Source organism: Lycium barbarum, chromosome 4 (genome assembly GCF_019175385.1).
Source record: "Lycium barbarum isolate Lr01 chromosome 4, ASM1917538v2, whole genome shotgun sequence".
NCBI classification, from domain to species: Eukaryota; Viridiplantae; Streptophyta; class Magnoliopsida; order Solanales; family Solanaceae; genus Lycium; species Lycium barbarum.
The window spans coordinates 60,571,780-60,590,309 of NC_083340.1; the positions used below are offsets into that span (position 1 = coordinate 60,571,780).

Sequence of the window (18,530 nt, forward strand, 5' to 3'; positions counted from 1 at the left end):
TTAAAAACCTTTAAAAGAATGTCAGAAAGTGACACATGATGCTGAGGATTCCAGAATACGGACTGTAACAGCAGAGTAAACCAAAAATATTAGAGTGGAAAAATGTTACCCTCTGGGAAATTCCGTTTTACTCGTAGAACCTGCGAAGGGTCTACAGGTTACCAGAGGCATGTAATACTCCAGGGATATTAAAATCTAATGAACCGACGAGGGACGTCTGCGCGTCATAAAAAACTTATTTAAGGATTAAAAGGTAAGATGAAGGGAACGATATCTTAAGGGAGTAACTACAGAAAAAGAAGTAGTCGAGTTAAGACTAAGCGCACAAGCGAGAGACAGTAACATTTCAGCAGAAGAGCCCGCAACACTACTGACAACCGACTGCGAAATAAAGAAGAGAGTAAAGACAATGACATGGAATTATTACCTTGAGAAGCAACAAAAAGAGCAAATATTACAGGAATGACTATGAAGAGATCTGGGATGCATTATAGTAAATTATAGCGAATCGACAAACAGAAGAGGTATGTGAAGGGCATAATTAAATAAGAGAACACTTGAGGAAGTATTGAGAGTTCAGGGCCAGTTTAACATTCGAGGATGAATGTTCTAAAGGGGGGAAGGATGTTATACCCCGTATATTTATACGTCGAATTATTCGCAAGCAAATCGACTCAAGTTAAAGGCGGAATTATCTTCGGACATGAAATAGGAACCTTTAATTTTCAATTTTAATTATTACATAAATTGTTTATAAATTTTATTTAGTGTAGAAATATTATTGGAAATTATGGATTAATTAATTGTGATTAGATTATTAAGTAAGGATTAATAATTTATTAAAATTAATTAATTTAATTATTAGTTGTGGGCCCCAACACAAGCTGGAATAGCTCAGTTGGTTAGAGCGTGTGGCTGTTAACCACAAGGTCGGAGGTTCGAACCCTCCTTCTAGCGTATCAAATGCTTCCTTTGACAAAGTTCCAAGACAGATCATATGGAAATGCTTGGAGGCTAAAAGTGTACCTGTGGCATACATTAGGGTGATCAAGGACATGTATGAGGGAGCCAAAACCAGGGTAAGGACAATAGGAGGAGACTTAGAGCACTTTCCAGTTGTGATGGGGTTGCATCAAGGATCAGCTCTTAGTCCGTTTTTATTTGCCTTGGTGATGGATGAATTGACACGGCAAATTCAAGGTGAGGTGCCATGGTGTATGTTGTTCGCGGACGACATAGTCTTGATCGACGAGACTCATAGCGGAGTTAACGCTAAGCTGGAGAGTTGGAGACATACTCTGGAGTCTAAAGGGTTTAAGCTGAGTAGGACCAAGACAGAGTACTTGGAGTGTAAGTTCAGTGAAGCACCTCAGGAGGCTGGCTTGGAAGTGAGACTTGGTACCTAGGCCATCCAGAAGAAAAGTAGTTTCAAGTACCTTGGGTCTATTCTGCAAAGCAGCAGGGAGATTGACGATGATGTCATACATCGTATTGGGGCAGGGTGGATGAAATGGAGGCTTGCTTCCGGAGTACTATGTGACAAGAAGGTGCCACCAAAACTTAAGGGCAAGTTCTACAAAGTGGTGGTTAGACCGACTATGTTGTATGGGGCGGAGTGTTGGCCGGTTAAGATATCTCACGTTCAAAAGATGAAAGTTGCCGAGATGAGAATGTTAAGATGGATGTGTGGCCACACCAGGAGTGATAGGATTAGGATTGAGCATATTCGGGATAAGGTGGGGGTGGCCTCGGTGGAAGATAAGATGCGAGAAGCGAGATTGAGATGGTTTGGGCATGTGAAGAGGAGAGACAGAGATGCCCCAGTGCGGAGGTGTGAGAGGTTGGCCATGGATGGTTTCAGATGAGGTAGGGGTAGACGGAAGAAGTATTGGGGAGAGGTAATTAGACACAACATGGCACAACTACAGCTTACCGAGGACATGACCTTAGATAGGAGGGTTTGGAGGACCCAAATTAGGGTAGAAGGCTAGTAGATAGTCTCGTTTTCCGTTCTTATTAGTAGTCGTATTATCGCAATATAATTTCTTCTGCTCAGATTTCTGCTATTATCTGTTATTTCCTGTGCTTTGATTATCCTGTGTTATCCGTGACGCTTGCATTATTTCATCTCATATCGCTTTGATTCTCTTAACCTTATCTGACTTCTTTTTATGCTTTTATTGAGCCGAGGGTCTTTCGGAAACAGCCGTCCTACCTTGGTAGGAGTAAGGTCTGCGTACACTCTACCCTCCCCAGACCCCACGATGTGGGATTTCACTGGGTCGTTGTTGTTGTTGTTGTTGTTGTTGTGGGCCCCACCCGAAATAAAAAAAAAATAATGGGCTGCCACGTGGCAACCAAGTAGGCTGCCACGTGGCATCAATTGGTCAAGATGAGTGGCATTGACGTGTCAATACATGGAGCAACATATAAATGCATAATTGAGTGAAGAATGATTTAACACTTGAAATCATCTTTACAAATTAAAACAACAAAAAAAAAAAAAAAGAGCAAGACCATGGCTGCTGCTCACGGCCAGCCATGGTTAAGAAAATTATGTTATTGTTTGCTTTGATCATTTGGCAGAAAGTTGAAGTTTTGGAATCCAAAATACGACATGGAAGTTTACGGACCGTATACCACTTTACTGTCCGTATTTCAATTTACGACCAACTGGCCAGAATGCAAACCTGCAACTTTTCACATTTCCAAAACCTATAATTATTCATTATGGAGCATAACCTATTTCTTATTGCAATTGCCTTCGGAATCTTACTTAGGGTCGTCAAATGTTATTTCTTACTCATGAAAACATCGGATACTCGTACTCCTCGCGGGTCCATTCACTTGGACAACAATGGAGGATTTTTCCGAGGTGTAACAATGGTAGGGCCATATTATAGGGGAAACTCTGGCGAAATTTTCGTAGAATTCCCGAGAACTTAACATTCGAGGACGAATGTTTTTAAAGGGGGGAAGGATGTTACACCTCAAAAAAATTCCATGTCGTTGCATAGTAAATAGACTAACACGGGGTAAGAAGTATACGATGTTTCTATAAGTAAGAAATGTTATATAACGATTCTAATTAAGATTCCACATACATTGGAAGTAAGAGAAGAAGTTCCTTAAGAAAGGCAAAGTATATGTTGTGTTTTGGAAAAGTTTCGTAAAGTACCGAGCCAATGTTGACTTAATCATGTCTTAAAAAAAAAGAGTTATAACGCTCCTTAGATTGCTAATGAAATGTTAAACAAGTGTTAAGAAGGTTCCATAAGGATTGGAGATCAAACGAACAACAGAAACAATTTCCGAGAGGTGGGGTTATACGACCACTTATACGGTCCGTATAACATTATACGGTCAGTATAAGGGTCCGTATAACACCCAACAAGAAGATGTTTTCCATGATGGTGAACCACGGTCACTTATACGGACCGTATAAGCGTCCGTATAACACCCGACGTGCTGAGTAATTCCAAGTATATAAATGTGATACCACTTCATTATTTTCATTTCCCACTCTTCTCCACTTCTCTCCAAGACTCTAGAACATTCCGCATATTTCATATACAAGAATTAAAGGGAAATCAAAGGTTCATATCATAAATTCAAGTGAATCAAGTGCAAGGAAGCTCTTGGGGTTGCTAGAGTCAAGAATTCTCTTGGAAATGAAGTTAGGGTTTTTCTTCAAGTGGAGTATTGCTATCCAAAACTCATTCCTAATAATCAAAGGTAAGTTTTACGATCATTTCATGTTATTTGGACTATGGAGAGGTTTAAAGACTTGGATTATAGAAGGAAATAGAAAATGGGTTACAAACATGAGAATAGTGACATTGTTGAGTAGTAGCTTAATATGAGTCATGATTCTTGATATGTTGTGATTATAATTATGCTATAAATGATATTAAGAACATGGGAGGAACATTATGTGAGGATGAATGAAATGCTGTATTATGACCATGATTATGGATGCCCTTGAAATGGAAGTAGGAGGATCGAATAATGTATGGTTGATGAATATTGTTGGATATGATATTAGGAATGTTATTATTGATGATTGGGAGTTGTTATATGATATGGAGAAAGTTTTATAAACAAAGGAAATGTTGTCCAATTTTCTCTAGCTTTAGTTCAAGCATGCTTATGTTACCGATCCTCTAATATTAGTACGAACTCTCTTGAAGGTAGAAACGCGAATATTGGAGGGGAACGTTCAAGCGATGGAGTAGCTAAATGAAAAGGTATGTGAGGCTAGGCCCTTCCTTTCTAAGGCATGAATCTTATGACATGATTTTCCCTTATCCTCCATGACCTTCTTACATTCCAGAAAGTATGAGTCTATGTTCATGAAGAGCCTCATATGAGATAAAGATAAGAGATACGTTACGAGTATGATAATAATGATGATGAGTCAAAGTATAAAGATTCTAAGGCCTATAATATGATGTTTCTACAAAGCTAATGATTCTAATTATGATTCTTTGATGTTGTTCATTATGCTACACTCACCTTATATGCTAATTCCTTCGAGGTGAGGTAGAATGTTTATGAAACTCCATAATGGAATCGAGGGTTCACGACCTTACGTCACCCCGATAGATTTACAGTTTGTCTTGAGTTCTTATGCATGCATTATGATACGTATATGATGATAATATTACATCGCGCCTATATGGTCGGGCAGACACCACTAAGGCAGGCAGCGTATTACACCATGTCCAGAAGGCATAGGCAGACACCACTAGTGGGCGGCATGAGATGTTTACCTCGAACGCGGGAGGCCTGGACGCGGATTAATGATTATCATACTGTACCTATATGGTCGGGCAGCTTATATATTGATACATGATATGATGATGTTTATGAAGTAAGTTAGCATGCATTATTTCAGTCTTAAGTGACAGTCAGTTACAGGTTGTTCCTTTCTTGATGTCTCCTTGTTTCATTAATATGTTATTATTGTTTATGCCTTACATACTCAGTACAATGTTTGTACTGACGTCCTTTTATTTGGACGCTATGTTCATGCCCACAGGTAGACAGTGAGACGGTGCAGATCCATAGGAGCTATCAGCAGATTTACAAGAGCACTCCATTATTCCAGAGGTGCTATTTTGAGATATTCTTTTGTGTACATATTTGGGCACGACGGGGTCTTGTCTCGTTCTTATGTCTAGTACTCTAGTAGAGGCTAGTAGATACGTATGTGTGGGTAGTATGGTCTCATGAATCCATCGTTGTATAGTTGTATATCATTTTGTAGCCATGAGAGCTCATATATATATATATATATATATATATATATATATATATATATGCATACATGCATATGTTTCCCTTGAGACCACAAATGTTAAGGTTGGGTATGATGACTAGCAGGATAAGTGGTGCTCGGTAGTCAGCTCCGGGTACCCGTCATGGCCCCCTAGCCGGGTCGTGACAATACCATACAATAATAACAAAAAAATAGCCCATAAACTCATCAATCTTCAATAGCAACTTTGTTCAGTAGTTCATACTTAATCCAACCATTTTTCTTTTCCAACACCAAAATAACATTAAGCACAAGCAAGAACACATTATACTTACCTCACATAGCATCCACAAGTCAAATCCCTAGCTTCTATTAGCTCACAACCATCCTCAACACCACAACAACACCATAGAAGTACTAATCTTCCCTTGAGCTAATCTTTGGTGTGGAATTAGGATGAAAGTGTTGGAGTTTGCCTTACGACCTTCACAAACTAGTAGAGAGGGTTCTTAGGAGTTTGTAGATGAAGTTTGGTTGAGAAATAATGAAAAATGACCTCTCAAATGTATTTAAAACCAACTAAATTCGGCCACCACTTAGGATGTACGCCCAACTTGTACAAATCGTACATTTTTATACAGGCCATACATGGCACCGTACTTCATGAATTTACAATCTGTCAGTTGCATTGGAAATAGGACTCTCTGAACTTGTATTTAGATAGTATATGCATTCCATAATTCCTTATACACTAGAAGATATACCTCTTGAAAGTTGGGCCAAAATCCTGTCCAGAATTCTGCCTAATCTTCCCCGAATTTCAACGAAATTAATTTCTTCGATTCGCTTAATCCCAAAACTTTAGATACATTCTTATCACTTGTTAAAGTATTTCTTAACTTATAGGTTCCATGTCCTCTCCGGGTTTACGTTAGTTTACTTGCGATACCAACGACGCAAAACTTTACAAGGTGTAACTTTAACTAATGTGAGTTTGGGAAGCCATGAAACTCCTACAAGGATAAAAAATGTATTAAACATGTTTTATTCATGGACCAAAGGTTTTAGGTCTAAAGGAAACAAAGAAAATAAGTTCGTCGAAAAGTTGGAAAAAGGGTGCAATTTGATGGCCAGTAAACGTTTCATGGACCGTTTGTTGGTGGTGGTGCCACGGTAGAACATGGAGGCATAAATTTGAAGCTAAAGTGGTGTTCCACAATGTCCTTTGATGGCTCGTGAAACCATATCACGGTGGCAAGGCCACCGTAGAATAGTTTTATGGAGCGTGAAAGCCACCATGAAAGTGATAGCATTGACCGCTTAACTTTTTATAAAATGTTTGGGGGCCCCATTTCTCATCATTTTTTAACAAACTTCGTACCCACACTCCCCATAAACCCATCTAACAGTTCTTGAATATTCAAGGGGGATTCCAAGTAATCACACCATATTCTAACACCAAAGGCTTGCATAGAAGGCAAATAACACCTCTATAGTGTTGTGGTGTGATTAAGGGTTATTGTGAGCTAATCAAGGTTTTTATTTATAGTTTTATATACTATCTAAGGTAATTTTAACATATTTTTGGTTGTGCTCAAGGTTAATTTCGTGTTGGTTAAGTTATTTGGATGAAATACTACAAGATAGTACTTGAAGTTGTACAAGGTGTTGTTATCTCTCATTGGACTGTTGTAGAAGTTGGATATATAATTTTGTAGGGTTGGAAATCATTAAAAATAGCTTGATTATGTTATGGTTATTGTTGTTACGATTATCTATCTATTGGTTAAGATGCTGGTGTAGAAGAAGAAGAAGAAGAAGAAGAAGAAGAAGAAGAAGAAGAAGAAGAAGAAGAAGAAGAAGAAGAAGAAGAAGAAAAAAAAGAAGAAGAAGAAGTCTTACAACATTAAAAAGTGGTTCATGTTGTGTTAGTTTTTTTGGGTTGTTAATGTAGTTATTTAAGATGGAAATAAGGCTAGAAATTATACAACTATGTTTATTGACAGGTTGGTTATATTTCCATGTTGAAGTTAAGACAAAATAAGGGTAAAAGGGCTTAAATGGGTTCCAATCCGAGCTTGTCGCTCGTCGTGTTGAATAAAGTATTGTTGATGATATTGTATATTGATTGTTGATAAGTGTAGTTGAACCGTGTTGTTATTGGTATTGCCTGGTTGTTATTGTTGTTGTTTGGAATGGAGGAAGTAACAGTTATAGGGGAACTTAGAAGTTTGTTTGTAGATCCTTCATTAGTATGAACTATGAGTTTTACTGTCTTAATGTAGATTGAAGTCTACGGGATGATATACATTGAGTCATTAAGTAAACGACAAAGGTATGTTAATGCACTTTCCTTCATTATTTTGGCATAATTCCAACGAACGAAACGTAAACAAACGAATGATACTTATAAACGACTCTATTCTTAGTAACTATAGAAAGCTTATGTCATTGTCTTTCATAAAGTGTTTTTGATCCTTATTGCATTGATGATGATATTAGTTCTATAACGTTAATCGGAGGTGCAACGACCTTTCGTCACTCTGATAAGTTCAAAACATACTCTATTACTCCTATGCATTCATATATATACACTATATTATGTTGATGATTCCCATGAAGGCTTGATGGCGTTATATAAGCATATATATGGTACGACGATGATATAGACGCACCCCCTAATCAGGTGGATATTATGATGATGATGCCCACAGAGGCTCGATGGCGCTATATGCGTGTATATATTGTACTCATGCATATCATGGCCCTCAGTGGCAAGACAGAGCCAAGGTTGAATTTCTTATTCCATTATTACATTGATGTCTTTCCTTATGTTGTTATATTCCTTACATACTTGGTACTTTATTCGTCTAACGTCCCTCTGCCTGGGGACACTGCGTTTCATACCCGCAGGTCCTGATATACAAGTTCACGGTTCTCCCAATAGGCTAATAGCTCAGCGAAAAGGGTTGTTGCACTCCACTTGCTCCGGAGTTGGCTTTTTGGGTTAGTTTGATTATGCAAATATGTTATGGGTATGGCAGGGCCCTGTCCCAACCTTATGATGTTTATGTACTCCTTAGAGGCTTGTAGACAGATGACATGTATATAGATGTTTTGTAAGGCCATGTCGGCCTATAGTTTGACATACGATGTCCATGTTAGCCTTGTAGGCCCGTATATCTTATGTATATCATTTTGGGGTCATTCTTTGTTGAGTACTCCTTATGTTTTATTTAGATTATCTCATGACGACCCTTACAGTCTATTTACGCATGATAGTATGGTTACAGAAAAACGTTATGTTGGTGCCAGTCGTTCCCTCCGATTTAGGGTGTGACACTCTAACTTTAACATTAAGTGTGTGCTTGTTGATCCAGATAGCGCTGTGAATGTAGCACAACCCTGAGTTCTCAAGGAGATACAGATGATAGAAGAGGTGGTGATCTCGGTGGTCAAAATCTTGACCAAATTCATCCTATCTAGCGAGACCACCCGAGGGCAAATCGAGTTGATTACTCATGTGAAAGGGTTCTCTTCGAAGGGCTTGTTTGACGTCCTCGAGGGGTAGATGCCCTTCAATTTGGTGATAGGGAGGCCCTGGCTACATACCATGAGGGCGATCTCCTCTACTTTTCATCAGGTCATGAAATTTCCAAACCCGTGGGGGATCGCTGAAGTCCGGGGGGACCCAGAGCCTCCAAGGGACCACTTTCCATCAATTGACTAATCGAATGTTCTAATGTCAGTTAGGTCAAAGTGTGGAAATTTTATTTATATGATATAATTGTTAAGTCACTGGAAACAGCGGAACATATAAGACATTTGAAGGAAACATTCAATATCCTTTGGAATCACAAGTTAAAGCTGAATCCAGAAAAATGCATCTTTGGGGTGGGCTCTAGGAAATTCTTGGGGTTCATAGTGTCAAACAAAGGCATCGAGGTCAACCTGGATCACATTCGCGCAATCGAGAAAATACCGGACAACTTGGTAACGCCAGAGAGGTGTAGCAGTTGACTGGAAGGATAGCTTCTCTAGGGAGGTTCATTCAAGGCCGTCCGAACGCTGCCAGAAGTTCTTCAGCATATTGAAAAAGAAAAAGGATTTCGAGTGGACCCCAGAGTGCCAACATGCATTGAAAGACTTGAAAAAGTACCTATCAAATCCACCGCTGCTCGCGAGGTCGGAGGTAGGGAAACCCTTGTTGATCTATTTGGCTGTTTTAGAGACTGCAGTAAGTGTTGTGCTGGTCTGCAAGGAAAAAGGTACGCAATCTCCTGTCTATCATACCAGCAAGGCCTTGTCCCAGGCCGAAGTTTGTTATCTGCATCTTGAAAAGCTTGCCTTGGCTCTAGTAGTCGCGGTCCGAAAGATAAGACCATATTTACAATGCCATCTGGTCTGCGTGGTAACGACATTTCCTATAAGGAACATCTTACACAAACCCAAGCGTTCGGGTAGGTTAATAAGTTTGTCAATCGATATGGGTACGATGTCACTTATCGGCCCGAACTGCTCGCAAGCCTCAGTGGAATTTGTCGCAGACTAAAGTCCGGGCATGATGCCCTGTGTTCAAAAGGAAGCAGTTCGGGAATCTGAGGCTGCTTCTAGAGAATGTGTCATGTATACAGACAGAGCTGCTAACACAAAGGGCACGGGGTTAGGAATCATAATGATTGCTCCGTTACGGAATATTATCAGGCAGGCTATTAAATGTTTACCTTTGACTAACAATAAGGCCGAGTATGAGGCCGCGATTGCAGGTTTGTAGCTAGCTCGAGGGCTCGGTGATGAGAATATGGAATTAAAAAGTAACTCTCAACTGATCATAAACCAGATTCTCGACAAATAAAAGTCTAAAGAAGATCGGAGTCAGGATGTTGTTGTCTCGTTTCTGACAATAGAAGCCACTTAAATTCCTCGAGAAATGAACACAAAAGCTGATACCTTGGTAAACCTGGGTTCTTCGACTGGGGCAACTGAGGTAGGATCGGACTCCGTAGTCCATCTACTGTTTCCGTCCTGGACCCCAGCTTGCACAAAGTAAACACCGCCAGTTTGACATGGAACTGGCGGAATGACATCATAAATTATCTACAAAATGGGACTTTCCCTGAAGATATCAAAGCCACACGATCTATGAGAGTTTAAGTTGCGATATATTGCATGCATGAAGGAGAGTTGTATCGCAGGTCATACCTTGGCCCCCTGGCCAAATGTCTGGGACCAACAGAGGCAGAATATGTGATAAGGGAAATACACGAAGGTAGCTGCGGGAATCATTCCGGGTACAAATCACTAGTTCGGAAGATAATAAGGGCTGGATACTATTGGTCCCAGATGGAGGAAGACGCCAAAGCCTTCGTTCAAAAGTGTGACAAATGTCAACGACACTCTCCTATGATCCACCAGCTTGTCGAATTGCGCCACTCAGCAGTAGCCCCATGGTCCTTCTTAAAATAAGGGATGGATATCGTGGGACCATTGCCGGGGGCCGCGGGGAACGTAATATTTATGCTCGTATTGACAGATTATTCTTTAAAGTGGGTGGACGCAAAGCTATATAAAAAGATCTAAGAGAAGAAGGTGATAGACTTCATCTGGGACCATATGATATGCAGGTTCGGGGTGCCAAAGGAGATAACATGCGATAATGGTCCTCAGTTCATTGGGGAGAAGGTCACCAAGTTCCTGGAAGGGTTGAAAATCAAGTGAATAGCCTCTTCGCAATACCATCCGTGCACAAATGGGCAAGCAAAGTCGACCAACAAAATTCTGGTCCAGAACATTAAGAAGAAGCTAGAAGACACCAAAGGAAAGTGGCCAGAGGAATTGCTCGGGGTTTTATGGGCATATAGAACTTCAACTAAAACAAGCACCGAGGAAACTCCATTTTCCCCAATATATAGGGCCGAGGCCTTGATACCTGTGAAAATCGGGGAACCTAGCATCAGATATAACCAAACCACAGAGGACTCCAATAAGGAATCAATGGCGGCCGGTTTGGAGCTATTCGAGAAACGCAAGGAAATGGCCCTCGTACGGATGGTAGCACAAAAGCAGAGGGTGGAAAGATATTTCAATAAAAAAACAAATTTGAGGCATTTTAAGGTTAGAGACTATGTTCTCCAGAAGGTCCCATTTTCAACATGGACGTCAATGCGGGCAAATTAGGGCCTAACTAGGAAGGCCCATACCAAAATATGGGGATCGCAGCCAAGGGATCCTACCGGATCAAAGGCGAGCATGGAAAGAGTTGAAGAATAACTGGAACGTCAACAACCCCAAGAGATTTTACCTCTGAAAGGACAACAGGTATGGTCTACACCATGTATCTTGTACTAACTTGCTTCCTCTCCCTGGCAGGGACTACCCCTGGAAGAGAATCTTCCTGTTATAGCCCGTACTTTGTACGTTCAGATATTTCGAGGTAGTCGTGGTACGTTAAAGGCACGACCATTTTCCAAAACTATTTTACTGTGCAAGTTGTTTGTGAATATTATTTATGAATACTATTGGTATGGAAATATTGAGAAAGGCTAAGGGTAAAAAGGGAAATTCACAAGATGGCTCATGGAAATAATGAGGAAGGCTGAGGGCAAATTTGGAATTAGGAAAATAATTTTTCATGAATTACAAAAAAAAAAAAAGATGGGCTTGAAATAAAATGGCCATGTGGCCGTCCAAGTTATAGTGGGCCTTGGCCCATATGGAAGTTTAAAATAAATGGCCCAAAAGATGATAAGTATATCATCTTATTCACCTTCAACATTTGGGAAGATTCAAGAAGCTTAGAGAAAAAGAAAGAAAAAGAAAGAAGAGGAGCTAGGTTCGGCCATGGCAAGAAAATTTAGTGCCATGGAAATTCATCAAGAAAAATTATTTTCTCCTAGTGTTCCAAGCAAGTTGAAGGCCCTAATTAACATGGAGTGGTTGTTGGAGCAATAAAACCATTCATTCTTGCAAGGCATAATTCTAGCCAAGTTGAAGAACTAAGTGAAAAAGGTAAGGCTTCATCTTCTTTTATATGTTGTGGGTGGTTTGTATGTGTTGTAGAGTGGAGAAATGGATGAAATTCATGAAAGTGTGGATGCTATGTTGTAGCCGTGTGGGTTGATGTTGTGGCCGAATGTAGTTGTATTGTGTAGAACAAATGAATTGATTTTATTTAGTAATTTGATTGTTGTTGTGTTGTGGATTCTATGATGTAAAATGAGGATTTAATGGTTGAAAATGAAGTTGTAAGCGTTTGTGGATTACGGAAGAAGTTAATGTGACATTAGTATGGTTCTTTATAATTATAAGAATAGAGTTGCTAATGTGTATGTTGTAAATATAATTCATGAATATTGGAAATGAGACATGTGTTTGGAAGATTGTAAGTTGGGTTGTTGTAATTGAATTTGAAAGAAGAAAGTGTGTTGTTATGGTTCTTGTTGCTTTTGGAAGGTTTCGGGTGAAATAGGATATTGGCTAGATTGTTTTGAATATTGTATGACTTGTTTGAAGTATTCTTGAATTGTGTTTGTAAGGTCTTGGGCAAGTATTCGAATGTGTAAGCATTGATGTTGGCTTGATTTCATGTGATTGAATTGAGTAAAAATGGAATGTCGTCGGATTGTGTAGAAAGAATTGTTAATGTTAGAACGTATTTTGAAATAATTGTTGAAGTTGGAAGATATGATTGTTGGTATTGCTATTGATAAATTGGCCGAGTTAGATTCTTGGGGATGATGTGTTTACAGGGGAAATGCTGCCGAAATTTCGATAGAATATAAGTGAACTCATTTGGAATACTAAGACAAGTATATGTCGATGAGTCTAATGATTATGCAAAATCTTCTTGAATGTAGACAAGCAAGTTTGGGACAAATAAGCGTAGCTAATAAGGCGTGGCACAGGTATGTAAGGCTTACCCTTTCTTTCTTTTGGCATGATCCCTATGAAACGAGTATATGATGTATATGTATGATTTCAAAGAGATTCCTATTCTTAGAGCCACTAGGATGGCTAACGTTCTTGATTTCCATAAGCTGTTTCATATGGCTTTGATACGTATCCATGGTTTCCAAAGTTCTATTGGATATGCTTCCGAACGTGTCTACGATCCTTATTTGCCTATTGATATGAGCATACTTAGTATGGTTGAGGTTATGGCCTGATTGGATAACGAGCCAGGTATAAGAGTTCATGTCCTTAAAATGGTTCTGTAAGTATTAATGTTTCTAACTTTTGCATACAGTCTTGGATCGGGCCGAACGTTCCTCGGCAGTAATATAATATAATTATGGATCGGGCTGCACGTTCCGCAGCAATATATTTATGGATCGGGTTGCACGTTCCGCAGCAATATATTGTATGGATCGGGCTGCACGTTCCGCAGCAATACACTGTTTGATGTTCTATGAGTACGCATGCATGAATCTGTTATATGTATATATGATATATGATGTCGGCATATTGATTTGATCCATAATGATATTCGAAAGGTACTTAACATGATTGTTGCTTTGATTTTCCAAAAATGGCTTCTGAAACGTTTGAAAAAAGTTCTGTACTAAAACGTCCATAACTTTTCATACGAACTCCGATTGACTCGAAACGTGTTTACGAACCTCAAGTGTCAGTTTATGTACTTACCTATCGAGTCTTGATTTGTGTGCATTTGGTTTCTCACTACTTTGCTCGTGCAAGCTCAATATGTCTATTCACCGAGTCCCGGGCCGGGTATGTTATCGTGCGCACTCCTCTGCATTGTTCACCGAGTCCCTTAATGGGCCGGGTACGGTATATGTATATGATGATATGATGATGATGATGTGTTATGGCGGCCAGGAGGGCATATGATTATTTGATTCACCGAGTCCCTCACTAGAGGGCCGGGTACGGTATGTGTATGATATATGATGTGCACGGGCATGATTCTATCTACCGAGTCCCTTAATGGGCCGGGTACGGTATGACATTATTCACCGAGTCCCTCACTAGAGGGCCGGGTACGGTATATATGTATATGTATATGCATGCATAATGATATGAAAGTATGATGACATGATTTTATCCACCGAGTCCCATAACGGGCCGGGTATGGTATGTGATAACGATATGCATGATTTATGTTTTAAAGGCAAGAGTTTTGATATTCTGGACATTGTACATGTTTCTGTATTCTTACTGTCAGTTCTGCCCCTTTTCTGTGATCTCTGCCTTACATGCTCAGTACATTTTCCGTACTGACCCCCTTTCGTTGGGGGCTGCGTTTCATGCCACGCAGGTACATATAGATGAGTAGAAGATTCGTCAGAAGATGTTTCAGCAGGATTGGCGGGCTCCATTTGCTTCTGGAGTGTTGCCGAGACAGAGTATATGTATGTTCTGATTTCTGGATTGATGTTAGAGACTTTGCAGACAGAGTCGTGGGTATTGGAAGTCAGTCTGTAAGCGGCTCCATCAGCCGATGTGTCATTTCGTGTTATGATATAAATTCCATGTGATTACAGATTTTGTTGGATTTGAGAATGATAAAAAGAATGTTTCTGGAAAAAAAAAAATGTACCATGTATTCCATCTTTATTTGATTTAAAAAGTCTAAGAAGATTATGTGTGCACTAAGAGTCTGAGGGTTCGCTCGGCCCTAAGTAAGGGTCGGGTGCCCATCACACCCTGATCAAGATTAGGGTGTGACACTCCCGATCACTAGAAGGAGAGCCAAAGATGTGCATTGCACTCTTTTCCTTAACTGAGGTTTTATCTTGAATGGGTTTTACCGGTGAGGTTTTTAATGAGGCAATAATCCAAAAGTGTATCATACTCAACCAATATCAGGACTAGTGCATGCCTTTTTTTTGCGTTTTGTGTTTGAGGTCATCATTTTTAACTCAATCCGGGCATGTCACTTCTGGGAACACTTTTTGCGATCGGGAATTAATCGTATGATTGGCAATAAAGGAGGGTCTTTAGTTTCGGTGCTTATGAGGAGGACGTCTCGACCTTATTTAATGGCACAAAGGTTCAAGGAACCGGCATACTCTGAGGCTCTAAGGTTGTGTCATGTGTTTGAAGCGATTTTTCGGGGCCATGCGGCCTCCAAGTTCGGTTTTGCCCTGAACATTTTGAGTTTAAAAGATGTCTTGCTAACAATAGCTGGGGAATAAGTGAGGATTCTTATTTCATTCTTGAAGTTTGTATGTACAAACCATCCTATTGATACATAAACCTTTTCAGGACTTTTAGGGCTTGTTTGGAAAGCCACCTAGGTAATTGGAATTGGGTGTTGGGTGTAATTACACAGTTTGGCCTGTTTGTTTGACCAGTTAATTATACAGTTAGGTGGGAATTGAGTGTAATTGAGAGGGTGTAATTACACTCTCCAATTCTCAAGGGAGGCCTGAGAATTGGGTGTAATTACACCCTGTAATTAATTACAGGGTTACTTTTTTGTTTATTTCTTTTCTTTTTATTTTATTTTTTATTTCTATTATTTAATTTATTTTTTTATTTTATTTTAATTTCTTTTCTTTTCTAATTTATTTTTTACTTCTATTATTTAATTCCTTTTTTATTTTTACTTTTTAATTATTTATATTTTTTAAAATATGTTTTTCTTTTTATAGAATTTATATTTCACTTTCTTTTTTCTCATTCCCAACTTTTACTTCTTGTGGTTCCATGTAATTGCTCGTATTTTTTTTAGTTTTTTATTTTATTCATTTAGCATAACCGTGTTAATATTCAAATTTTTTAAACTACATATCTTAATATTAGAAAGAATGAGTCGTTAGCAAACTTGACATATAAAAAGTGACGTTATTAATGTAAAATTTCGTTATGAATGAGGTTATTGACTTATATTTTTCATTTCTTTTGAATTATAGGAGTGTTTACTCATGTTACGTTGAAACTTACTTATGTAGCGCTAGAATTTGACATAAGAGTATTATGTTAAAAATATTCTTTTGGATTTTAAATTTAGGTTATATTTTCGATTTTAAAAATGTTTGTTTTAGTACTATTGACTTGTTATTTCACATTGCATGTTGTTTATTTTTCACTTACAGTTGATAGAATTATTGTCAAATGCTTGAATAGTGTTATGGCATTATATTTATAAATATTCTTTTATTGTCAAACATCCAATCTCATGATGTTCTCACAAAAAAGGTATGCTTTTAATATTTATAATCAATTAAAATTAAAATATTATTAATTTGAAAATATATTGTATATCAATTATTTTTTACAATATTAGTTACAAATATATGATTATTAATTAGCATATTTTCAAGAAACAATGTATTATTGAATAACTAATTTAATATCATTTATAAAGACACATATTTTTTAAATATTAATTTTAAATTTTTTATATTTAAATTTTATTTTTAAATCAAACTAATTGTGTAATTACACTTGTGCAACCAAACCGCACACTTGTAATTACACTTTAATTACATTATGACAAACAAACAGGTCGTTGTAATGACAATACTGTGTAATTACTAGGCTGTGTAATTACTAGGGTAGTAATTACACCAATTCCAATTACCAGGTGGCTTTCCAAACTGGCTCTTACAGAATCTTGGTAAGATGTACAAAAAGAGAGAACGAGGTGTGGCCGTTGATTGTCAGCGGTCCCAGTTCACATGGGAATGTCTCCAAGAAAGTCTGTGATTGGCGGCCCTACTGGTTCTCATGGTACCCCTTTTCTCCCCCCGATACTCGAATGCGCGGTGCCGAGGATTCGAGTATTGGGTCACAGGGATCCGGCTAGCTTCCCGAACATTCCAACATTTCCTAACTAAAACACCAACACCCGAATATGAACATAGTTCGGTAAGACGGGCATAGCGGTCATGCCCTGACAGCTAAGTGTTAAAAATATAAAAGCCAACAGGTTACTCATGACCACGATTGTTGCAAGCAAAACACATGTCAAAGCGTAAAAACGAACACAAGGCTGAAAGTAAACAGGCTGATGCCATTCATCATAAAAACAGAAGGTGAAAAAGCCCGAGAGCTCAGACAATAACATACAAGGGGCACACAGGCCCCAATATCCGATAAGATGGGCGAAAGTAACCAAACATTAAATGGCACGCAGGCCAAAACATTCAGCAAGGGCATGGAGGCCCGCAAATTAAAGACATAAGCTAAGCAGGGGGAGGAAAGTCTTCACCGTCCGAGAAACTGGCAGAGGCATCAGAAAAAAAAAAAAAAAAAAAAAAAAAGGATGTTTAGTCATAAAGTTCATCTAAAGCTACCTCAGCGGCTGCTACATTCATATCGACATCTAATAGGGCTGAAGAGATGTTTGTAATACAGCCCTCATAAATGTCACAACCCAAACCGATGAATCGTGATGAGTGCCCGACCTCTATTGACCAAGCACCCCTATACTTGTACCTGAAGCTTACTGAAAGATAGGGTGGCCCATTCACAACTTATAACTGAATTATACTGACTTATACAAGAACAACATCAAAATATAAGTATCAAGAACTATCAACCATCTGTGCATATATATATACTGAAAAGAACAGTGCAAGCCGACCAGGCTGCTACATATGTTGTACAACAAAAGAATGAGAGCCGACAAGGCGACATCGCGTATCAACTACATGCAACTATCTATAGACCTCTTACGGAATAGAAAACTGTAGAAACGATGGGACAGGGCCCCGCCATACCCATATATGCATATACATCTCAAAACGGCATACCCAAAATAGACCGCAGCTCCGGATCAAGGGGAGCACACTAACTATCGCTAAGGGGAAGTCCTACTGAGCTAGATTGCCTCTCTGTCTACCTGAACCTGCGGGTATGAACGCAGCCTCTCGAGAAATAGGGGAGTCAGTACGGATAATGTACCGAGTATGTAAGGCATAAGAACATCAAGCATATAAGAATCATAAGAGACATCTGAAACATGAAAGCAAATCTCAATATCTGAATGCATCTGTGGCTGAACATCTGGGAACATCTGCATAACTCTGTATAACATGAAAGTTCCTATGAGGGCGCATGATATGCATAGGTCATAATATAACTGTTAGTGCAGAGGAACATACCGCCCGATCCATATCCCATATGTTAGTGCCGAGAAACGTACTGCCTGATCCATATATCATATAATGGTACCGAGGAACGTACGGCCCGATCCATATATAATCATCATCGCTGTGCACCCGCTGATCAGGTGGTAATGCGTATATAACGACTATCCCTTTCCCCATACCCCGTATACATATAATATAAGTGTATATAA

At 39.0% G+C, this 18,530-nt stretch overlaps 1 non-coding gene across 1 annotated transcript; it reads left to right on the forward strand.

Annotated features, from left to right (window-relative positions):
- Nucleotides 1–883: 883 nt before the first annotated feature.
- TRNAN-GUU (transfer RNA asparagine (anticodon GUU)) lies at nt 884–957 on the forward strand. The gene has a single exon. It is a non-coding gene; the product is annotated as a tRNA-Asn (tRNA).
- The last annotated feature ends 17,573 nt before the right edge of the window (nt 958–18,530 follow it).